This window comes from Mastomys coucha, unplaced genomic scaffold, assembly GCF_008632895.1.
Source record: "Mastomys coucha isolate ucsf_1 unplaced genomic scaffold, UCSF_Mcou_1 pScaffold18, whole genome shotgun sequence".
In the NCBI taxonomy this organism is placed as follows: domain Eukaryota; kingdom Metazoa; phylum Chordata; class Mammalia; order Rodentia; family Muridae; genus Mastomys; species Mastomys coucha.
The window spans coordinates 107,339,548-107,363,827 of record NW_022196900.1 but is presented as its reverse complement, the minus strand read 5'-3'; the positions used below and the strand labels follow the sequence as shown (position 1 = coordinate 107,363,827).

At 50.8% G+C, this 24,280-nt stretch overlaps 1 protein-coding gene across 2 annotated transcripts in view; it reads left to right on the top strand.

Annotated features, from left to right (window-relative positions):
* Positions 1 to 9,766: 9,766 nt before the first annotated feature.
* Positions 9,767 to 24,280, top strand: part of Disp3 (dispatched RND transporter family member 3) — a 51,128-nt gene continuing 36,614 nt past the window's right edge. For both annotated transcript variants that reach the window (XM_031379456.1, XM_031379455.1), the window contains exon 1: positions 9,767 to 10,252. The gene's annotated coding sequence lies outside the window, so the exon portion shown is untranslated. The remainder of the gene's footprint in view (positions 10,253 to 24,280) is intronic.

The window sequence follows — 24,280 nt, the reverse complement described above, 5'->3', positions numbered from 1 at the left end:
CAGATGGTCCCACAGCTCCAGGATCTGCTGCCCAAGGTTCCCCTAAACCTTCCTGGAACTCTTGCCTGGGAAGTGGCCCCCTGCAGTAATTTAGGAGTCCTCACACTTAGGGAACAGTCTCCATATAGAACGCAAGTCAGGCTGGGATAAGTGCAGAAATAGACGTGTGAATTTGTTCTGGAAGCCAGGAGGGGGTGGGGTGGCACTCTGGAGAGAATAGGTGCGGGAGAATGGGGGTGTATTCTCTGATGACAGGATGAGCTGGCCCAGGGATGGATGACTCTCCTGGCAGTGAGGAAGGAGAAGGGCATTTCAGGTGGCAGAAGGAATGTGAGCCCAGCCAGGGCACCCAGGAGCCCGAGCAGGGTGTATGACAGGGGCCTGGCGAGAGCGACAGAGGACAAGTCAGTGGCAGATTATAGGGCTAGACAGAGGTCATAGAGGAGGAGAGGGACCTGGAGGGCCAGGCAGTGTGGGGCATGGAGCCTCTGGAACATGGATCTCCCCACCCCCGACCATCAAAGGATAGGGGGAAGGGAACTCTCCTGGCTCTCAAAGCTCCTCATACCAGGTCCAGATGGCAAGCGAGGATTGGGCTCAGGGTTCTGCAGAGCCCATGGGACCTGCAAGGTAAGCAGGCTCGGCAGGTGGGAGGACCCAAGGGGCTGCCGCAGTTAAGTAAGGGGGAGTGTAGTTTAAATGAATGATACAGTGGGAAGGCGAGCTGCCAGCTAAGACAGGGTGGCTGGAAGTGAGGGGCTGGCGCAGTCGTAGAGGACCCACGGACTCTGTCCTGCGCACGCTTCCTGGTGTGTGGATGCTGTGTGAAAGGCATAGGCCTGGGAACCAGTCGAACTTGGCTTCAAATCCTGCAATCCAATGGTTCTGCCATCGATTAACTGTGTGACCTTGGTCTAGTGACTCCATGTCAGAATTAACTCTTTCGGTTTGGTGATGTGGTGATGGTAAGTTTATTATTGAGACAAGGTCAGATATAGCCCAAGCTGGCCTGAAACCTGCTATGTAGTCATGGCTGACCTTGAACCTCTGATCTTCCCACCTCTATTTCCCAAGTACTGTAATTACAGGTCCTATGTCTGTCTCTGTCACCTTTTCTGTAAAACCTTCTAGGATTGTTAAGGGAGTAAATATAATGCTAGGCAACATTTACTAATCATGTTTCTATCTCCCACACCCCTTGCACAGCCTCAGTCAGTAGGTACCACTATGTGCCCCCTTTAGATGGGAAAATTGAGGCACAGAATGGTTTAGTGATTTGCCCAAAGTCACACAGCAAGCAACTGGAAGAAGTGAGACTTGAACTCAAGTCTTCTGACTCCAGAGGCTGAGTGCTGAGTCTACACACCCTCTGTGAGATGTTGTGAGTAACGCATGTATCACGATTTGCATTTGAGGGCCTTGTTATCTAAACCCTACTAAACAGACGAATGGACGCTGAGAACAAGCAGCTGTCTGTGAAACAGGTTCTGAGGAAATGTCCTTGGGCATTTGGGGTTTTGTCCTAAGTCCACTGCCACCACACCAGCGCCCCCCCATACCAGTGAGGCAGCAATGGCAATGCCTAGGGTCTGCCATGCACCAAACCACTGTATGTTTGCTATTCCATTTTTATTTTATTACTTACTTTTCTTAAGACAAGGTTTCTCTGTGTAGCTCTGGCTGCCCTAAAACTCCCTCTGTAGACCAGGCTGGTCTCAAACTCCCAGAGATTTGCCTGCCTCTGCTCCCAAGTGCTATAATTAAAGACATTTATCACAATGGCTCAGTGTGTTTGTTGTTTTAAGAGACAGCACGTCAATATGTAGCCCAGGCTAGCCTAGGACAAAAGGTCATCCTGCCTCAGCCTCCTGAGTTCTGCAGCACAGTCATGGCTGCCATGCACAGTTACAGCTGTTTTATGAGGCAGCTCGAAGGCGAGTTCAGAGAGGCAAGGCAATATTGACAACAGCCTCTAGTGAGCAATGCAGCCATCAAGTTCACTGAGTACCAAGTGCCATGGTCTGAACCACAGACCACAGATCCTGACGACTAAAAATGATAATCACACAGTCTCCAGGGAGTAAGAGTCCTCTGCACCTGGGTCCCTATGGAATAGCACTTCTTTCTGACTCTATTTCTCTTTCTCTGGTTTTGTATCTAATAAATTTCACTGCCCTGGGCTGACCGGGAGTCGGGGTGGGGAACTGGGGTTCAGAGACTCACAGTCTAGGCTGGGTGATGACATCAGCTCAAAGTTTCAAAGGAAACACAGCCCCTCAACAACCCATCTGAGACGAGAGAGCGGGTCACCAGCTCTGGCCTTCCTGTCCAACTGGGCGGAGGTGCTGCCATCCCCCAACTCTTGGGAGAGCAGAAGTCCATGGGCTGGGTTTGAACTCACTTGGCCTTGCAAACATTGATTTCTACATTACATTTACCTCCCTAAAAGGAAGATAATTATTCCCTTGGGGTCATGGGAAGATGAAGGAAGACGGTAGTGGATTACTGGGATCAGTATAAAAGGAATAGGTCGGAGAGTGTGGGAACATGGGAGGAGACAAAAAAGAGAAGGAGAAAGAAGAAGAGAGGGAGGAGAGATAAAAGAAAATAAGAGGGGGAGGGGAGACCATCAAACCAAACCAGCAGCTTTGGCTAGGCTGCTCTCTCTCTCTCTCTCTCTCTCTCTCTCTCTCTCTCTCTCTCTCTCTCTCTCTCACACATACACACACACACACACACACACACAGGTTGCTCACACATTCCTTCTGCATCCTGCGGACACATCTGCCAGATGTGGCTTGGGTTGCCAACAAGAGCAGCTGTCCCCCAACGTGCCCAGATGCAAAATGAGGACTCAGAGATTCCAGGAAGGATCCAGAAGAGAGCTGGCCAAAAGGACCGCAATGCCAGGAAACAAACACCTGTCCAGGGCCTTGGCTTTACTGTTTGCTTGAAGAGGTTAGATGACCTGGAAGCCTGTGCCAGAGGAAGCCAGTGCTGTGGTGTGGCTGCAGACTTTAGTCCTGCCCTCTGGGTCCCTAGGAAGACTGGATGGGACTCTCTTTCTTTGGGGGCTGGTCCCTCTAGTTTCCTGAAACAGGTCTTATTCAATTCAGGCAATCTCAACTTCAGTCTCAAGTTGAGTGTGAACTCTGCCTTAGACCAAATTTCTTGGCAATGACTTTCCTAATATTACAGTATGCTCAAGACCTCGGGTGAGGCCTGAAGTCCATAGACCAGAGCAAGAAGACACGGTGCCCAACCTGTGCTCACCACAGAGAGATAGAGAGGTGACTGTGGCAGACTCGGTTCAAAACTGCTGCAGGATCTATCATGTCTATGCTCATGAGTGACATCTCTGACTCTCTGACTCTGTTTTTACAACCATAGAGTGGAAAGAATGTGCTAATGAACCTGGGTTATAGAATCAAATTGCCTAAATTGAACTCCTCAGTTTATCTTCTTGGTGACCTAAAGCCACTAATTACTCCTCTGAAAATAGATTAATAAAAAGATGCACTTCCTGGGTGGTGGTGGCAAGGGTTGGGTAAAAAGCTTATGTATACAGGGTCTGGCATGGAATCTGTGGCAGCCAATGATTAGGATCACAACAGGCATGGTTGACAGCATCCTTGCTGCCTAAAGGGCATATGACCTAATGAAATTCAGATGTGTCCATCAGCCCTCTGCTCCAGATTCACGCCCTGCCACTGTGTTTTTGGCATAGAGTGCTCTCCACCCTGCTCATACAGGATGTGCAGGAATAGAAGCTGGCACTGGGGGTGGGGGGAGCAGCCCATCAGAGCCACACGGATTCCTCACTGGGGATATGCCAGGAAAGTTCTTTCTAGCTGTCACTGCAGAGCTCTGGACGGGTCCTGGTGGCCAGGGTTAAAGCTGGCCTGTCTCCTGGCGCCAGTGGGCCAGCAGAGTTGGGTGGAATATAAGATGCTGGCCTACTTATACCAGGAAGCTGGGGACAGGCAAAGGGCAGAATGGGCTGGGATTTCATCCATGCATTTCACAGATGCAGAATTGCCAGCGGCCTTGAGTACCTATAAAGGAGCAGACGGCAGGCTACGGGCAAGACCTCTGCCCTGCCAAGGTTTAGGTGGTCCTATTGAGCACTCGAAAGCTGGGCAGCACAAACTTACACTTGAACCTGAGCACTGCTCAACATCACTCACTCCAAGCCTCATGAACCACTTCCAACCACGGAGTGTGCTGGTCACTGTCCGTGGTGCTGAAACGGCCCCGAGGCGGGGGCGGGGCGGGGCGGGGCGAGGCTCTGTCTAAGGATTCCTACCTAGTCTCTCTCAGGAGTTCTAGACCAGGAGATGGTTTTTATTTCCTATCTTGATAAAGAAGTATGTGGCTTCTTTTGTTCTTGTATAAACTCGAGTGTGTGCATTTGCTGAGAGAGTCGTGTGCTTAGTTTCATGCTTTCTGGGTCATCGCACTGCATTTAACTATCCCTGCCATTTGCCCTTTGGAAATCAGAGCTTTCCTATTCCTCTGATGTGCCCATTGCACATCCATCCATCTGTCCTCCCACGCTTTACTGGGAGATTCCATCAGGGCACCTCTGAGCGCATCTATTTTGGTGTTTTCATTTGGCAAACAGGAACAAGAGACCAGATACAAAAGGACACTAAATCCAAGAAGTGGGTTCCAGCAAATCTGGGGCCAGCACTCTTCTAACTCCTCTCACTGCCCATCACCCCACTCTTCTCTGGGGGTCATGGTCTCTCCTTTCAGATATTATTTTCTATATAGAACAGAGCTCCATCTTTATTTCCAGCTCATTGTGTATCACTTACGGAATGTGTCTTTTGCTTAGTCTCTTCTGGAATCAACCCTCAGAGGAGCGCAGGTAAGAGTGGAAGCCCCGAGGTGGAAAATGGCTTTTACCAGACCACAAAGCAGGCATGTGACTGGACTGGAATTAAACTGAACTAGAACTTGGTCTGTGACGATGGCTCAGTTATCAATGTGCTTGCTGAGCAAACCTGAGGACCCGAGTTTAGATACCAGTGGGCTGAACCAAAAGTGACGGGGTATGCTTGTAATCCCAGCACTGGAGAGAGACAGAGGGATCCCAGAAGCTTGCTGGACAGACAGTGCGAGACTATGTCTCATAAAATACGACAAAAGGCTATAGGGGAAGACCCCTGATGTGGATGTATGGCCTGCACATGCACCTAAACCCAGGCACAGAAAGAGCCTGTACATGATAAGAGCCCTAGGATATAGGGGGCGTCTCTAACCTCCCCTTCCCAATCCATTATAGAAACAAGAGCACCAAGGGATCTACTTTGCAGCCACAACCCGGAGACATTAATGATCCCCCACAATGAGACTGTTCCAGCTGAAGCCTCTCACTTAGGTCTTTGGCACAGTCCTCGTCCTCTCTCAATGCTATGACTCTGCTACATGAATGTCCCTCTGGGTCTGGTCCTGAGTGGCATTCATTCTCAGAGGCACCAGCAATACTGGGTCCTCTGAAGGTGTTGGGAATCAGAGCAAAGACCCCAGAAACACGGGTGGGGGCTGGGGGCATCTTGTCAGGAGATGATTATGCGGCAGCGTGAATATTGATGGAGCTGTAATTGGCTCCCTCTTTCAGAGCCCGAGTGTCTGCAGGCCCAATTCTGAGGCTAATTGTTGCAGGCAATTAATAACTTGGATTGTATTCGCTCTGGCACAGGCTGCCTGCTTCTTGGAGGAGGCAAGTGAGGCTGGGAAAGGAATGCGAGGCCTGGCTGCTTGCAGAGCACTTGGGGGAGGAAGGGGGTGCTGCCCGTCAGCCACCCCCCAGCCCTGTGCAGAGCATCTCCGACTGGAGCTGGCTCTGTCGTCTCCCCCAAACGTCTTTCTTCTCCTAAATGATAATTTCAGCCATTCTCTCCTTCTGGGAGTTCTGTAAGCTCGGACTCCCAACTGGAGCATTAGGGAAGAGCGGGCTGGGCAGAGGAAAGAGCATATTTCAGGAGTGCAGACCTGGACCCCAGAAGGCCTGGAATTCAACCCAAGCTCCTTCCCCCCACTAACTTGTTGTATGACCTCGAGAGGACATTTTAAGCAAACTCAGGTGGATTTACCAAGCCCTTTCCCAAGTAATCTGACAATGGCTAAAAACACAATCAATCGTTCTATTATTTATTTTTCCGACTGCACCAAATTAAACTCTGCATAAGAGACTATTGAACAGTTGCCTAGAAACACATCCTAATCTGTCATAAAACTTGCTGCAAGTGTAGATGAGGCTGGAGGTCCTCATTAATCCCATCTTGCAGATGGGTAAACCGAGTGTCAGTGAACCAAGGTAACTCACCCAAGATCACACAGTTAATGCAACACACACGCACACAAACTAACCCCAGCTTTCCCCAAAGTCACAGTGTTTGCAGATTTTTTTTAAAAAATGAACTACTTCCAAAGGTATTTATTCCCTTCCACCATGCTGGGACAACATGTTAATGTCCCATATTTTTAAAGATAAACACTCCCAACCCTTCCCATATGCTTAACCCTCAGCTGCTCAGCCATCTGGTGAAGTAACCTGATTTGTGAACAATCTTCCTCACTGATGGAGCAAAGAAACAGGAGGAGCTGGCATCCTGGCTCCTTTTTAGTAGGAGTCTGAAGAAGACACTGATGTTTACCCAAATCCAAGCCCTGCAATGTGCTAAATGCTGCTTTTCCATAGAGATGTTCTTATCTGGTAAACCTTGATAGCCACTGCTACGAGGCAGTTCTTTCACTGCCTCCATTTTATAAATAACAGGGGAGTTGGGGCCTCAGCAAAGGGGAAGTGACTTCCCCAAGGACACATCGGAGGATCGGAGGATCGTGTAAGGAGTGGGCTGGGAAGCTTAGCTCTGAGGCCCTACTTGTGCATCGCTGCGGACCAGACAGAAGGAGCATTAAAGGAAGAGAGCCAGGGACAAAGTGGCCCTTTATGGATCCTATCCCTTTCAAAAGAAGACTTTTCAGTGAGCCAGGAAGACAGAGTATTCCAGAAGCAGCCCCTGGGCACCAAGAGGCATTTAAATCAGACCCTAGAAACACTTCTGGCAGAGGAGACAATAGGGAACTGCAGAGCCAGAGGGGACAATGGGGAGCTGCATTCTTTGCCACCTCACAGCTGGGCCAATCCCAGGGCCACTGGAGTTGTCTCTGGTAAGCTTCTGGAGGTTCAGGGGAGTGTTCAGGGAAGTGCCTGAGACCGGGCAATGACCTCATACAGCGGGATTAGACTGGGAGAGGAAGAGGCGAGATCAGCCCTAGAGAAGGATTCTCACAGCTTTCCACACTTTGACCTGTTCCACCGCCACCACAGGCTCTCCTTTACAGCAGATATATTTCAAAGGCCTAGTTCTATTTGCATTTTAAAACCCTGCTGATGGCCTGGGAAAATCATATCCTTTCAGAATTTCTGAACATCACCCTGCAAGACACACACACATACATACAGACACACACACACACACAGAGGGAGAGGGAGAGAGGAAGAGAGAGAGAGAGAGAGAGAGAGAGAGAGAGAGAGAGAGAGACCATGGTCAGGTCCCCTGCTTCTGTACATTCCCTTTGAAGAAGGTCCCTTACCACAGGCAAAACTAGTTCTGGCCCTCTGGAGATTACCTGGAGGTCTAGAGAGGGGAGAAATGACTCTGATGAGAGCAGGGAGAGTGTAATCAGGACCCTTATCAAATCTCCTAAACGTAGCTCCCAGGAGAATGGAGGTCATACCCACAAGCAGGGCACAGCACTCTGGGAACACAAATGGGGTGCCCTGTGATTCTGTCAGATTGCAGGGAACAGCATGGGGACTTTGGGGGAATCTCTTAAGCAGGCTCCTGGAAACAAACTGAAAAGAACTAAGCCATTCACCAAGAAAAGCAGCCTCTGCTCTCAGCTGGGCTTGCGAACACACTTTGTGTCTCCCATTGCTCTCTTAGAAACAAATTATTTCCCTGGTTCTCCTTCCTCCCACCCTCCCCCATGGCTTCCCTTTCTCTGCTTTCCCCTGGGATATGTTAGGTGGAGCTGGACATTTGCAAGGCACTGTGGGGCTGTTCTATCTAGAGTAACACATTGGGCTTCTGCTCTTGTGGCAGCAATATACACACCCTCCATTTTAGGCCTTAGCCTCTACCTGTCTGCCTGCCTATCTATCTATCTATCTATCTATCTATCTATCATCTATCTATCATCTATCTATTTATCTATCTATCTCCCCCCCCCCATCCTTCCTGCCAGGAGCAGTCCATAACCCTAATGCCTTCAGGGTGGCATGAGTTCACTGCATATCTTCTGCCAGAGTTGATGGCTGGCCAGTGGTGGGTCCCCTGAAAACCATTTCTGAGCATGTGGTGCAGATGAGAACGGCAAGGCAGGAGCATCGGCTCTGGTCACTTGCATCGGCACAGACGAGTTCCAGGACACCCAGGATGATAAGTACCTAAATGTCTACCTGACCGCCAGCCGGAGAATGTAGTCCAGGGACTGTGTCCGAGAAAGCTGACCAGGTGCTACAGGTGAGTGACGCCGGGAACTTACTGCAGAACCCCAAAGTGAGAGGGGTTCAGAGAACTCCCAAGTTATCTTTCAATTAAAACTTATTTATTTATTTATTTATTTATTTATTTATTTATAGTGTGTGTATTTGGAGGGGATGTGCGTGTGTACCACAGTGCACGAGTGGAAGTCAGAGACAGCTCACGGAAGTGGGTTTGCCCTGGGGATAGAACTCAGGTTGTCAGGCTTGGCAGCAAACACCTGCTAAGTCATTTTCCAGGCCCCTAGATTTCCTCTTTCAAAAATATAGATGGCGCATGGACTACACAGCAAAGAGCTAGGTGTGGGACTTTTGATATTTTTATTTCATGATAATCCTGCATTCTCTTGTGTAAAATGGGGATTTCTTTTTTTTTTTAAAGATTTATTTACTTACTATATATAAGTACACTGTAGCTGTCTTCAGACACACCAGAAGAGGGCATCAGATCCCATCACAGATGGTTGTGAGCCACCATATGGTTGCTTGGATTTGAACTCAGGACCTCTGGAAGAGCAGTCAGTGCTCTTAACCACTGAGCCATCTCTCCAGCCCCAAAATGGGGACTTCTTGAGGGTCAAGATTGTGGCTCACTTGTTTCTCTATCTTCCTAGTTCTCCAAAACTTCACATTCTTGATTAGTGTCATAATCACCTGGGTGGCCTCTTAGCCAGTAGTGGCATTCCCTCTGGCAGCCGGAGGCTGGCGCCAGGTCCTTTTGAGGGTTCCCTTGGCTCTCCTTGGGTGACATCAAGGCCAATGCCTTTGGAGCACTGAAAGAGAAACGAAGCCGGGGATAGCCATGATTTCTAGACCCTTTCTTCTTTGGGTATCTTTTCAGCGGGGGGGTATCAGGCGGACCTTGTGCTGTTACTGGACGAGTGCCTGGTCCCAGGGGCTGGCAGGGCTCTGGGCTCTGCTGCCAGAGAGGTGAATAGAGGCGGGAGGAAGAGATGGTGCCAGGCGCCTGGGCTTGGCAGCCACCTCCGGAGGGGACCCGGGGATGCCCTCGAGTGTCCAGCAGGCTGGTGAGGTGCCAAGCTGGGCAGATGGGGCTGAAAGCAGCCAGCAGGAGCGCACGCTTGGGAAAGACCTGGGCGCCAAGAAACCTCGTGGGGGCCGGTAGGGGGCATGGCCAGGTTCATTTGCAGAGCCTAAGACTGACCCCCAGGGGTCGCTGCACTGTGCTCAGTCCCTCTTCGCCAACACGGGGAGGTGGTTGTACCACCACGCGGCTCCCGCAGGGGGAGCGGCAGCCAGGGCGGCGCCTGGCGGCGGGATCGGGAGACAGCAGCGCGCGGCGGAGCTCAAGCCCTAGCCGGACTGTGACGCAGAGCCCGCAGGCGCTGATGCTGGAGGCGCCAGTGGCCGGGGGGAGGCGCGACTCCAGAGGCTGCCCGGGACACCCCCGCACCCCGTGGTAGGAACCGGGACCCAAACAAAGGCGGGCGGCAGATAAAAGGCGGCGGCGGCGCCGAGTGCTTCGCGTGCGCGCTGCGGACGTAGTTGTCACGGACCTGGCCGCGGTCTGCACGCCCGCGAGCGGAGCTTGGGGGCCGCTAGCCTCCTACAGCTCTGAGGACCTTTCTTCCTGAAATTCCCCTCAAGGGACAAGTGTTCGCGGTGGGGTGGTCGAAGCCCCTTAACCCCTGCAGCACCCGTGTATCTGCCTAGCTCGGCTCGGCCAGCGAGGTGAGTGCGACGGCCACTGGGCGCCATCGGGATTGGGGATGCGCTGCTCCGAAGAGGGGAAGGGTCTAACGCGCCACATGCACCCCGGCTTGAGGAGGGCGGGGGAAGTGCGGGAAGTTCTCTCGTTTTCAGGCCACCCGGGGCAAGGGCCTCGACGCCCCAAGAAAGCCGGCTGATGGGGACAGAGTTCAGATCTCAGAGCTTGTCCCTGCGCCCCGGAGGCTTGCATCAACGCGCTGGGGACTGGCTGCAGCCTTGGTCTGCGAGAGCGCGTTTAATGTCCAGAATCATCCTGGCTGCCTATTTCCATACCCCTGCTCATCCCAGTGGGTGTCTGTCTGGGTCTATAAAAGTTGAGCATCATCCTGAAGCCATCCCAAATCCGGCTGTCCGCTAGGTTTCAGAGGAGGGAGGGGGACAGGAAAATGTGAACGACGGCCTCTGTAGCTGCCCCCTACTTGAGCGCACTTACGCGCTTGGCGGGACGTTCTTTGAGACTTGGGCTGTGGTTAGCCCGATGCAGGTGCCGCTGCGTGACAGGACCTGAGGCTCTGGCAGGCGATGGAAGTGGAGAGCTAGAGGGTCCCTGGGTCGGCCCAGAACATCCATAAGGACTGTGATGGGGTGGCATCTGAGCAGCCGTGGAGCAGTCAGGGAAAGATACGGCGAGTCCCGATGGCTAGCCCTGCCGTTGGGAGAACTTTTCCCAACTCCCCTGGGAGACGCCTCCCTGGAGGCTTCCTCTGTTCGACCTTTGTCTCGTCCAGGGTTGCTTCCTGAGTCTAGGTGCGGGTCCTAGTCTGGGTAGACTCTCGGTCAGTACCGCGGACAGCGCACTGAAGCCAACAGCCCCAAGCTCCACACTAATGAAGCACACGCACACACACTATGTATAGAGCACTCGAGAACACTCCACACACAAATCCACACTCCTTTCTGGTAAATATATTCTCATCGTGGATCGTAGGCGCACACAATGCACACAGAGACCCAGGATTCACACCCACATGGACAAACCTAATCTTCCCACAAGCCCCAGTTGGTGGACCGGGATTCATCCCACTCCACGCTCTCGCCGGAGGATGCTAAAAAAAAAAAAAAAGACTCCAGAGACCACTGCCTAGGACTCCCGCTGATACCTCATGACACACAGAGGCTCAGGCTGTGGGTCACAGACACTGGTGTGTACACGCAGGAACACACAGGCTCAATCAGCCCCCTCCCCTTCTACTGCAGACCTCCCGAATCAGAGTATCTGCCAAAAGGAGAGAAGCAGCTGTTAGGCTCAAGGGAAGCTCCGGGCAGCAGCCCAGCCAGGCAGGCAGGCGCCTCACAGTCTTGGTTTGAAGCTCAGTATCCATTTTGGACTCTCCACCCCCATGCCCACTCAGGCCTCTTCCTGGCATATCTTCTGCCTCCAGGGTCTGCAGTCTTCCTAGTGCTCTTGGCTGGCTGTTCCTCTCCTTCCCAGGGTTATCTTTCAAATGCACACCCTTTGCTCTTTCCTGTCCATCATCCTTCCTGGCTGCCTTCATTTCTTTTCCTGGCTTTCCATCGCTGGAGTCTGTGCTCTGATGCCCAGGCTGGCACCACTGGTCCTTAGGGCACCGACTCTGGCTTGCTTCCTCAGCTGCAGTTTCCATTCACCTCTTCCTGTCCCTTTGAATATTTGCCTCCCTCTGCCCAGTCATTTCGGCGGCTTTTACTGACAATCTTGGGAAATTTTCCAAGGCCAGAGTCTCAGAAAAGTATCTCAAGGGGCCCCAGAACCTGGAGATTGAGATAGTATTGGGGTCACAGGGAGCCTCAGTTATCATTGCTCCTCTAGCCCCCACCCTGAGCCGTCATTTTGAAGGATCCAGACCCATGCCCCAGCTTGCCCTTTGATACTTTCTTGTCCTTAAATTCCTGAAAAGGTTTGAGAAAAGGAAGAATGGGGAGTAGAGGGAGAAATGAGCCTGAAGTGGAGATTCCTAGAGCCTGGTTTTAATTGGTCACAAGTGCCCAGTGTTCCCCTGGACAGACTCCCACCATATTCTCAGCTTTGGGTAGGGCTGCCCATGGGATTGCTCTTAGACTTGATTATGAAGAATGCTCACGCTATAGTGAATGATTGAAATCATGGTTGTAACTCCCAAAGGTTATGGTGCCTGCCGCTGCTTCCTGAGAACTCCTCACCACTGCGAAAGACATCCTGTTCCCGAGTGAGGGACACTCAGTTCATTTTCTTAATAGGACCAGAGATGCCAAGTAATTTTCTTACATCACACAGCTCAGGCCCAGTCTCCATGGAGGCAGGCACTGATGTGGCTGTCTGTGTATCTATCCGCCCGGCTAAGCCATGATGGCTCAAGCCCTTGTTCCAATAATGAGGACTTCCCCAACTACCCAGCACACCTGGCCATAAAGGCAGATGGAATTGCTGGGTTGACGGTCCTTGTCCCTAGACACATGATCTCGCAGAAGGGACTGTCCAAGATAGATCACCAGTCGGCATTATTTTGACAATCAGCCTCGAGTCTCTAGGACTCAACCAAGCAGGCTGCTCTTGATCTGTGCACCGAGGGAAGACAGGCTCCTGCACCATTTGGCTAAGCTGCTTCTCACAGCATCTTTATTTGAGGGCTGCAAAGTGAGGTGCCTAGAGAGATGGTGGGTTCGCCAAGGGAACCACCAACCCACCACTGGTTGTAAATGTACTCACCCCAAGATGATGGTCATGACAATGGCATAGGAGCCGATAAGAACAGTCTTGGCGTTGATAACTAACAGTCGCAGCATTTTAATTGGAAGCTTGGCTCTCTATCTATCTCCAGATCCTTTCTCCCCTCTTTGAAATCATCTCCTCGCCAGTCCCACCCCACCCCCCCGCGGTCCCTTTCAATCCTGCTCAAGTGTGGGCAGTGAGAGGGAGCGAGGGGGCTTGTCATCTGAAACCCTCTTTCTCACTGCCCACCCTGCCCCCCACTGGAGCCTGTTTTTGTCCGTGGAGCGTGAGAGGCGTCAAAGTCTGTCAAAACACCCTCCAAAGCTGGATTCCAAAGCGCCAATATCCCAGGGAAAATAAATAAAGAGAGCAGCAACCGCCCGGAATAGAAACACGCACCCAGTCGCAAATATGCATGTTTTCCACAAGTCGCATTTCATGGGCAGGCGGTGCAGCACGCGCCCCAGATGCTCAACAAAGGCCCGAGGCAGGGACGTTGCCGGGACCAGTTCAGGGAAGCCAGCGGACTCTTCCCAGCAAGCTGGTGGCCCACACTGGGAGACCACAAGGCCACACTCCCGGGCTGCCCCGGCTGGAAGGTGCCAGGAGGAGAATGGACACACAAGGCTGACGGTCTCCTGTCCCCTGTTTACAATGAGAGGCTGGCAAAGGCAGTACTTGGATGCCTGCCGTGTGTCAGGCATTAAACGCATACACATGTGGTCATGGTTCAGCTTTGAGATCTTCTCACGGCATGGAGGTTGCTATCCTCAGGATTCGTGGGAAAATGGGCCTCTCTGCAGTAAGAGAGACTGCTCTGAGACCTCACAACCTGAAGGGTCCAAGTTGGGACTGAATTTTTGCTTGTTTTGGTTTTCAAGTCAGGGTTTCTCTGTACAGCCCTGGCTATCCTGGAACACAGTCTATCGACCGGGCTGGCCTCGAATTTGCAGAGTTTCTCCTGTCTCTGGCTCCAGAAGTGCTAAGATTAAAGGTGTGCACCACCATGCCAGACAGGACCAAATTTGGATTCGAAGGAAGCAGAAGTCTCCATTTTGCCCAGGATTCTGCGTTGTTGTCGTTATTTCTTTCTTGTTTATTTAATATGTTTTGTCAAGAAAACCACTTATGCTCGGTGCCGTAGTGCATGCTGTAATCTCAGGAGCAGGGAGACTACTAAATCCAAGGTTGGCCTGGATTATGTAATGAGACTCTGTCTCAAAAAACAAATAAAATGAAAAAAAAAAAAAAACCAGACCCACACCTATGTATGTGATTGTTTACAGAGAATATAAATTTCCTGCCTGTGTGTTTAAGTTAGCATTGCCACAAATGTCTCTCAGTGGCCTGAGCCAATTCTCTGCACCGGGTACCCAGGGCTTCTGAGCCATGGCTAGGCTGAGGCTAGGTCTGAATGCCTCATCTCTGCATCTTAGGCTCTGTCTCCTCCCTTGGGAACCCAACCAGCATCCTGAGAGATGGAGTCCCATTGTAAATCCTGGGCTAGGAAAGACAACATAATTCAGAAGAGGTTGGGGCCAAACGGACTTTGCAGACAGGGAAGTGACTTCAGAGAAGGCAAGTGAGTTCCCCAGTGTCACACAGCATTCTTGGGTCAGAACCTGAGCCTCAAGGAAGTTTGTTCTGGAGCAGTAGTCCAGGTGGCCCCAGGGGACTGAACTGATACAGGCAGTGATCCTGGCAGTGGCCCTTCAAGGGCAGAGATAAATCCCTCCTGTTAGTGTTCAAGCCTTCCCTGATTCCCTGTGGACGTCAGGCTGAACCTCTTCTTAGCCTAGGCCTACAGCAACTGAGGCGCGTGCAGCATACCAGCCATGTGTCAAGCATGTTGCTAAATTGCCCTTTGTATTCTAATATCCATGACCACCCCGAAGACAGGTATTCCAGGCCCAAACAGCTCCACGTGTAAGAGGTTTAATTAAGAGGGGATAGGGGGGTAGTGGCGCAGGAAGAGAGAGGAGAGAGAGAGGAAAAAGAAAGATGGAGGAAAGTACATATATATATATATATATATATATATATATATATATATATATATATATATATGTCGTGACGTAGCAGTCCAGGTAAAGGTGGGAGCTGAACCCAATGGATTCTGGGAATATGGTGGCCGTTGCCCTGGTGACAGGTCTGTGGACCCGCCCATATCTGCCGCAGGTTCTGGGTGCTAACACTTGTTCTATTTCACAACGGAAGGAGACAAGCGAAACTAGGGAGCTTGAGCCTCTTGCCCAAGGTTGTATTGCTAGTTAAGGAGCAGATGGGGTCCAGCAGAGCCCCTGCTAGCAGGTTCACTGTGAGATGAGGAAAAGGAGAATCTGGGACCAGAGCCAGGGGGAAGGGCGCAGCCACTGGGCAGCCCCAGGCTGTTTCCATGACACCTCTCCAGCCTTGTGTCCACATCTCCAGCCTTGTGTCCACTGCTGGCACGAGCAGCCGCTGCATCTCTGCCAATCCCTGGGAGGAGGAGACCCAGGGGAGCATCTAGGGCAGGCTGTTGGAGGATATCACTAGGGGGTCAGGGTACAAGCATCTTACCTTAACTCCAGGTAGAGAAGCCACTAGAGGGGGGCATCATGGCATGTAGGCCCACGTGCCCTGGATTCTCACACACCGCTCCCTCCTTTTGATGCCTCTCTTCAAGGAAGCCAGCCTGGGAACCTAGAGAGTCTGGAGCTGCACTGGCAACAGGCTCAGGTCTCAAGGTATTGAGGACTAGGAGGTAAGGACAATGGAAAGATCCATATGGGTTTCGATGCTAGCCTGTGCCATCTGGGTCCCCAACAGAGGACAATTTTTGGAATGAGGCAAGGCTATCCCTGGAGACAGTGTCAGGGTCTTAAACCTCCTGGGAAAGGCTTCTTTAAGCCCCTGCACCCCTGAGTATCTATGTACAGCCCCATGGTGTGCCAAGCACTGGGCATTCAATGATAGAAAGATCTGACTGGAGACTTATAGAGTACCACGGAGTCCCCTACCCCACCCCTGACTCCTGCCCCAACAGCAAAGGTGATTAGTGATATAAGTTATTGCTCTCTTGTGTCCCACCAGAAACTGAAAAGGAACCCAGTGTTTTCTGGGACTGGGGACCTAATCCAAGCATGTGGTCTTCCCCAGTTCTGGGAATAAGTTTCTGTGGGTGCTATAATAACCAGCATGCTACTCAGCTTCCTGTATGGCTGTGATGGGAGGCACCATGGGGCCAGTTCTTCCCAGATGATATCTGGTCTTGATATCCAGCACACACACATATGGCACCTGGTCAGTAGGAGGAGAGGCATGATGGCAGTGGGCAGCCAGATCTGCCCTGAAGGAGAGGTGCTACTTCCTGACTCTGGGGAAGGTACTGACACGGAGTCCAAGGGCAGAAAGATGGTGCTAAACTGGGACACTGGGAAGTGATGTTCCCCAACTGTCCTGACCTGAGTACCATCGTGAGGGGCTTCTTAGGAGCCTTGCTGGGTGGGGCTGCAGAGTAGTCACCCCAGTGATAAGAATGACTCCAAAATTAGGCAGCATACCTTGAGGTTTTTAAAGGCTACATATTTTCTGTGTATGAGTGCTTTGTTTGCATGTATATATGTGAACTACATGTGTGCCTAGTGCCCACAGAGGTCAGAAGCGGTTGTTTGGATCTGGAGTTATGGCAGTTGTGAGCTACCATGTGGGTGCTGGTCCTCTGCAAGAACAGATGCTCCTGTTGAGCCATCTCTGCAGCCCCAGGTAGAAGACTTTGAATGTTTGCAACACAGGTGACCTTCTATAGATTTTTTTCTGTCAGTCAGCTGGCATCCTGTGTTCACCTGGTGACAGGTGGCACCTACCATGTCCATCATAAGGAAGGAAACGGGAAGTGCAGAGAGGTGAAGCAGGAAACTAGAGAGGCAGGATTTGAAGTCAGACAAGGTGATGACAGACCACTATGTGAGGACAAAGTCCACAGCTTGACCTTCACTAACGCAATTTGTGAAAGCACCTTTTGGATCCTCCGTGATCGGTGGTTTCCATGTCTGGCTCTGGGTAGGGACTGGCCATCTGCAGTCCCGACTTGCCAAGCAGCCAAAGAGATAATTTTTCTGATGTCCAGATGTGGACAGCATCTGGCTGACTGACAGGGCATCCTCTGCCTTTCACCCAGATGGTTCTCCATTTCCACTTGCTCTAGACACAGGTGGGTCCCAGGTCCCTCAGAGTATAATAGCATCTGGAAATTCCTGGATGAAAGCCGTGGTTTAAAAGGTTCGTTGTGTGGTTCACAAAAATAGGATACTGGTTTTGGTTCTTGCCTGCCATCCACGCATGAGAGTATCAAACCAGAAAGAAATCAGGCTTTGTAAAATCATCAGCCACCAGATAAAGCCCTTCCTGGTCTGTCTGGGGACAAATACTACAGTAGTGACTGCTACATACTACCTGCAAGGCAGCCTGATTGCCCTAGCAGGTCTGACAGAAGCTTAGAACAGACTATCCGAAATAACAGCTGCAATCTATGATAAAGCGGGGAGATGTCAGGATCAAGAAATATTCTTGGGCATCAGTGAACTTGAGAATGGGTCTAGGGGTGAGGATTTCATGAATCCTTTGGGAAGAAAGATTTCACAAAGTCAAGCCTAGGATGGTTTAATAAAAAGAACAGTCCTTTTATATAGAAAGTATCAGTAGGGTGGAATAGATGCATGGGTGGATGGGTATATAGATGGTTTCATGCCTGTATGGATGAGTAGGTGGGCAGATTGAAGCATGGATGGACAGATGAATGCATGGATGGATGAGTGGGTGGGTAGATGTAAACATTCATGGATGGGTAAATGGATGGATGGATAGATGGATGAATAAGTGGATGGATTTATGCATGCATGAATGAATGGATGGGTGGATGGATGGGTGAGTGGGTAGATGGGTGAATGGAAGGGTGGATAGATGGATAGATGGGTGGGTGGATGGATAGGTGGATGGGTGGGTGGATGGATGAATGGGTGGATGGATGGGTGGGTAGGTGGATGGATGGATGGGTGGATAGATGGATGGATGGGTGGATAGATGGATGGATAAGTGGATGAGTGGGATGGATGGATGTCTACATGGATGCATGTATGCATGGATGAATGGGTATGTAGGTACAAGCATGGCTAGGTAGATAAATGATGGATGAATGCATACATACATACATACATAAGCACATGGATAAGTGATTGCACGGATGGATGGATAGATGGATGGATGGAGCTAGTGGACTTTGATAATCAGGGTTTAGACTGGCAGGACCAAGCCCCAGGTACTGACAAAGGAACATGTCTTTGTTCCTATCCCCATCTTCAAAGAACTCCCCTTACTCTTGGAAGAGTTGTCCTGTTACGAGAGGAGGCCATGAGTCTGGAAAGTCCGGAGAGGGATCTTTGGCTCTAGATTGGAGACCCTGACAAAATTCCTCTCCTGGAGGGATGTATAGTAGATGTAGCCAAGTCCAACCAAGTCTTGGGTCATGGCAGGGCCTGCCACTGTGGGGCGGGGAGCAGCGGCTTTCCTGCTACTGCCAGTTTAGCCAGGGGCAGCAACTGAATAAGAATCAGTTCCATTTGTTTGCCGCCCTCACCTGCCCTCAGAAGACTAAGTGGATCGCTTCTTCCTCCTTCTTCCTCTGCAGTCCTCCATCATAGCATGCCTAGGTTCCTGCTCATTGTGTGGGTCTCCTGCCCTGAGGTGATGTGGGGTCTGCAGACAAGGAGAGCTGATTTGATCCTGTGAGCCTCATTCTCTCACTCCATCTCCTGCCCCACCCCATTCTGAAGGAACCTCCATTAGGGGATCCCCTTGGCTCCTGGCTGTGGGACCCCAAGATCTCAGGGAATCAACACCTCTCTTCCCAGCTAGCTCCAATCTTCTGTCACAGCCTACGTCTTGACCCTTTAGGGAATCTGGAAGACAGAACTGGGTTGTCTTTGAAGCTCATTAGATTCAGCCTTCCCGTTTGACAGAGGGCAAACAGGAGATAGGGATGACACTTGGTAATATCTCAGAGTGAACAGGAAGGATGGCTGCTGGAGGAGGGACCAGGTGGCCGTACTGGGTCTTTCCAGTTCTCCAGGGCTAGAAACAGCAGTTGTTAGCCCTGGGGCTTGGATCTCCTCAGTATTATTATTATTATTATTATTATTATTATTATTATTATTATTATTGATAAAAATTGCAGAATCGAGGCTGGTTCCACTCTCTACCCAGAGCCCTTGACCCCAGCTGCTCAGCTCTGACCATTGCTGCCGGTCTCAATAGACAATGGACTCATCACAGGTGGGCTGGGGATCAGAGCAGTGTTAGACTTCTGGACAATCGTAGGTAAGGAGGCGTACTAGGCTCTCCTCCAGCCCCGAGCACACTCCTTCCATGGATGCTGGGGCTGTAAATCAGCAGTCACTGGGCAAGCCACTGACTTGGGCACTGAAAGGAGAATTCACCGGGACACCCTTAATGAGAAGCAGGATGTCAGTGTCTAAGGATGAAGTTTCCATTCACCTCTCTCCTGGGGCTGCTGTCCTGCCATCTCAGCTGGGACTCTGCCAAGACTGTCTCTAGAATGACTCGGGTAGAGGCTGGGTGCGCCCACTAGCCAGTGCACAGTGCATGCATGTGAACACCACACACCAGTGAGGGTCAGAAGGGCTGATTTTAGAGCCCAGCATTTTCAAATATTTCAAACTCAAGTAAAACCCAACAGTGAAAAGTTCAGGTCCAAATGAGCCCCAGTAGTCCCTTAAAAGACGCAGTTTTCTGCTTTGCAAATTGGAAATCATTCCTCGGGGTGGAAAACATGAGACCTAATGGTCTGCAAGCTGGAAACTGCTGCAGAGCCGCAGTGTCTGAGTCCCCTAGGTTGGGAAGACCAAGGATGGACAGAAAATGGCTCTGGCATGGCTAGTAGATGGAGCCTGGGTGGCCTGGCTACCGTTCTCCTGCCTCTCTCATCTGGGACTGGGGTCCTTTGTGTTCTACAAGCCTGCGTTCTCCAGGGGAGGGGCTCTGCTTAGAGGTCTCATTCCCTTCCCACCTGGAACCAGTTACAGTGCTCCCCCAAGGCTGGGGCACCCTGCTTTAGGCTCCTGTTCGTCTTACAGCTTCTCCATTCCCTCCAGCTTCTCTCTGAGAGGCTTTGGTCCTGAAGAGTGTTGCCACGGGCTTAGACTCACGGGTGGGGGTCTAGGTGTATCTGAGGCCTTTTCCAGAACTCAGCTGCATTGTGTCTCAGAGGAGCCAATGGTGCCCAACACATACCTCCTGGCTATTCAGCTATCTCTGTTATGTATTTTGATGTTACTGCATTGTCACTTCCTCTACCCCATTCCACAACAGCTTGTGATCGGGGTAAGGGCGGACCTCCCCCAGCCCTTTCCTTTGCTCTGGCCCCCCGCCCTTTCCCCGTTTACATTAAGGTTATTCTTCCCACTCAGTGTCTGGTAGGTGGGGGACCTACAAGCTCAGAGACGGCAGATGACTTATTGTAAGTCACACAGCAGGTCTGTGGCAGGCCAGGACCCCACTCCAACCCCTGGCCCATTCTGTTGCAGTGGGTGCCCATCGCTTGTCCCTGAGCAACCCACCTTCCTGGACCCTGAGCAAGCACCAGGAAGAGCTGCCTGGAACCGGGGAGGCAAGAGTGGTTTTCCATATTTGCTAATCGGGTCTTAGAGAGAGAGGAGCCCTGAGCTCATCAGCCAGGAAGGAATCCAATTTGGCTTTTATAGCCCTGGTTATCCAGCCTCTATTGTGGGTTCTTCTCTTTTTTTATTAGCCCAGAGAACTGCAAAGGCTGCTGATCCCTGGGGGTCCCAGCTCCAGAGCCCCTCGGGGCATTCCAGGCAGAGGCCAGAGTGTGTAGGGAAGGGGTGACAGGGCCGGGCTTCTGGAAGCTTCTGCCCCTCCCAGCAGGAGTACCTGGGAACGTGTTCTAATTCCCATTTCTATTCATGCTGCTGGTTACATTATGCTTTCATTGTCTTGTTCTCTGTGATGCCAAGGCTGCTGCAAGGGCCCCAGAGTCTGGGCTGATTGATGGGTCTGGAAAGAGGCCTGAGCTGCACTGGATAGGGGAGAGGAAAAGGGGAGAGGAGGAGGGATCAGTGGGTGGAGTCCCTTTGGCCCAAACAGGGTGACAAAAGGGATGGCTCCTGCCTCCAGCCTGCAGAAACTCAAGCGGGTCCTGCCCTGCGGGCTGCTGACTTTGTGAGCTGAGAGCAGATGAGAACCAGAATAAATGAGAAAAGCAGAGACAGAGGGATGGTTCAGCAACTAAAGGCTCTTGCCTTCAAACCTGAGGGCCTGAGTTCGAGCCTTAAGACCCACGTAATGAAAAGAAGAAATTGACTCCAGCAGGATGTACTCTGACCCCTCCCACCCCCCACACACATGTGCACACACCCCACCCCCACACATGTGCACACACAAAACGAATAAATGTAAAATTTAAAAAGCACATAGTGTGTGCAGGCCACATAGTAGCACCCAGCTGTTCGTAAGCATCCCACCATTCTATCAACAGAGAAGCATTCCTGCCCCAAACACCCAGGTAGTGGCAGAGCCAGGACTTTCTGAGCAGCCAGTTTGTGCTGCTCAGTTCACCCTTTAGCCCTGGAATCAGACCCTGGTTTTGAGTCTCTAATAACCTCTTCTTGTGTGTGTGTGGGGGGGGGGCACTCCTGTCCCATGGAACCCACCGGAGGGAATCCACAGAATGGCAGAAACGCAATAGTGAGTGTTCTCTGGAGGCGCTGGGACAGTACCCTCGGCTGATATACTGCCCAGAGCAAAGCTTGTTTGCCTGATATATATTGAGCTGTTGAGTTTACGAGTCAGCGCCCAGTTTTCTCAGCAGCTGTCAGCTTGGGGAGGACGGCCGTCCCTCATCTGCTCTGTCTCAGCAGCCTGCCCTTTTCTGAGAAATGAGGGGTTTGGGCAGGCTTACCACGGCCTTCTCTCCGGTCCGCATCTCCTCCTCTGCCCTACCTAGGCTCCCTTTGAGCAAACAGGATGGTACTTCCTGGAAGCACATCTCCTGCAGGAAGTCTAGCCGTCTATCCTAGCCAGGCACAGCCAGCTTTGCCCCAGGATGAGCAGAGAGATCTAAGTTGGTCTTTTTGGAAGGAAGGAAGCGAGTTCTGGGAAATACCGTCTGCCTCTGTTTATAGGTCTGGGGGCGGGGTCAGAGCATTCACCAGTTAGAATCTAAAATTTTCTTTTTCTGGTACTGGGGACTCAAGCAGAGCCTTAAACATGCTAGGCAAACTCTCCTACAGAGCTATATCTCCAGCTTAGGACCTGGGTTTCTTGAGAGAAAATTTGGGAACTGCCCTAGTATCTAGTTGCTACTGTAGGCACCCCACCCCCATTTCTCTCTGCTTCCTATTCCTCTTATACTAGAGCTCCCTAGTGAAACAAAGCTTATATATATATATATATATATATATATATATATACATATATATATATATATATATATGTGTGTGTGTGTGTGTGTATGTATGTATGTATGTATATCCACAGTCTCTGTGAATTTTTTTTTCCTACAAAATGGGCTGCTCACATGCCTTTGTTGCAAAGTTGATATAAGGCCAACAGAGGTAGATAAAAATCCTCAAAGCACAGTGGAACCAGAACTAATTATGATGTTGCAATTATCTTAACGAGTGTCAGAAATTCTAGCTAAGCTAGCCAGGCTTTGGCTTCACCCCACATATGTGATTTTGTCCCCCATCAAGCGTCTAAGCCATCACCAGTCTCCTAGTTTGGAATAGAGTTTTCAAGTCACAGAAAAAGGCCTTGGGATGCTGGATAACAGGCATGCAGTGGGACATGGGGAAGGTGGATAACAGGCATGTGGTGGGACATGGGAAAGGTAGAACCAGGTTTCAGGACCAAGACCGGGGTACCTAGGAGTGCCTGTGGTCTACCTTCTCCTTGCTTCCCTTTCTTTCCCATGGGCAGACCCACACTCCAGCCGCAGCCGCAGCAGCAGCAGCAGAGTGGAACTACTTAACTCAACACATCTCAGTTTGAACTTCTGCCCAAATCTTTCAACCCCAACATGAGAGGATTCTAAGGGCTCTGAGCTGTTTGTGGACCAGAGCTGAACCAGGGAAGCAAAACACAGCGAGTCAGGGAGAAAAAGCTGATTAGCTCCTAATTGCCGTTAAATTATATATATACATATATGTATTTTAAGTAGAATCTGCATGTCTAATGTGATTTTTTTGATTACATTTTAATAGTCTGGCTGGGATGAGGGAATGAAGAAGGAAGGAGTCTGTCGTCCTCGGCTAGGAAGAAAGCTGCAAACAGAAAGCTTGGCTTGGGCCTCCTGCCTGGGCACTGCATCAAGGATAAGTGGGGGCCTGGGTCGGTGTCGCACCACCTCCCACCAAAGGGCCTTCCCTGTAGACTTCAAACACAGCTTCTCTATTTCGAATGTGCTTATCCTCTCCAGACCTGCTTGTCCCCTGGGGTTGCCAAAAAATCTAATCTAGAATCTGGTGGCAAAATAGAAAACTTCCAGTCAAGAGTCCTGGCCCCATAGTGCTGGAATGACCTTGAGTGTCACAGCCCTCCTCACTAGGTCTCAGTTCTCCCATGTGGGCAGGGGAACTGCTGTATTTCATATGTTTTGTTTTGGGGGGGACACAATTTTATATAGCCTAAGCTGGTCTCAAATTTGCAATGAGCTGAGAATGAACTTTAAGCTCCTAGTCCTCTTCCCTGCTTCCATCTCCTGAGTGCTGAGGTTAGGAGTATGTGCTACCATCCATTGTGTGTGCATGCTGGGGATGGAAACAGGGGATCCATGCCTGCTAGGCAAGCTCTCTACAACTGAGCCACACCCCCAGTTCCTTGGCTAAGGGTTTGTGGGCAGTGATTTACGTCCCTTTCCCTTTAAGACTGTTCCCTCTGCCTCAAGGGATTGAGAGCGGCTGCACATCTTCTTCCCTCCCCTCAGCCCAATGTTCTGCTTTCTCACTGCTGTATCCTGGCTCCTTAGTTTGCTTCTTCGAGGCCAGCACCCCCAACACCAAGTACATCATGCCTCTTCGAAGAGGTAAAGACAGCTGGTAAAATATGCATACTAACACACACACACACACAAACACAAACACACTATCTAAATAGTATTTATTTCTGACTCCAAAAGTAATACTGTATCTGATCTTTGCAGAAAATTTGGAAACAGACAAGCATAAAAGAGAAAATAAAAATCCTCTGAAACACTGATACCCACAGTCCTCTGAAACAGTGATACCCACAGTCCTCTGAAACAGTGA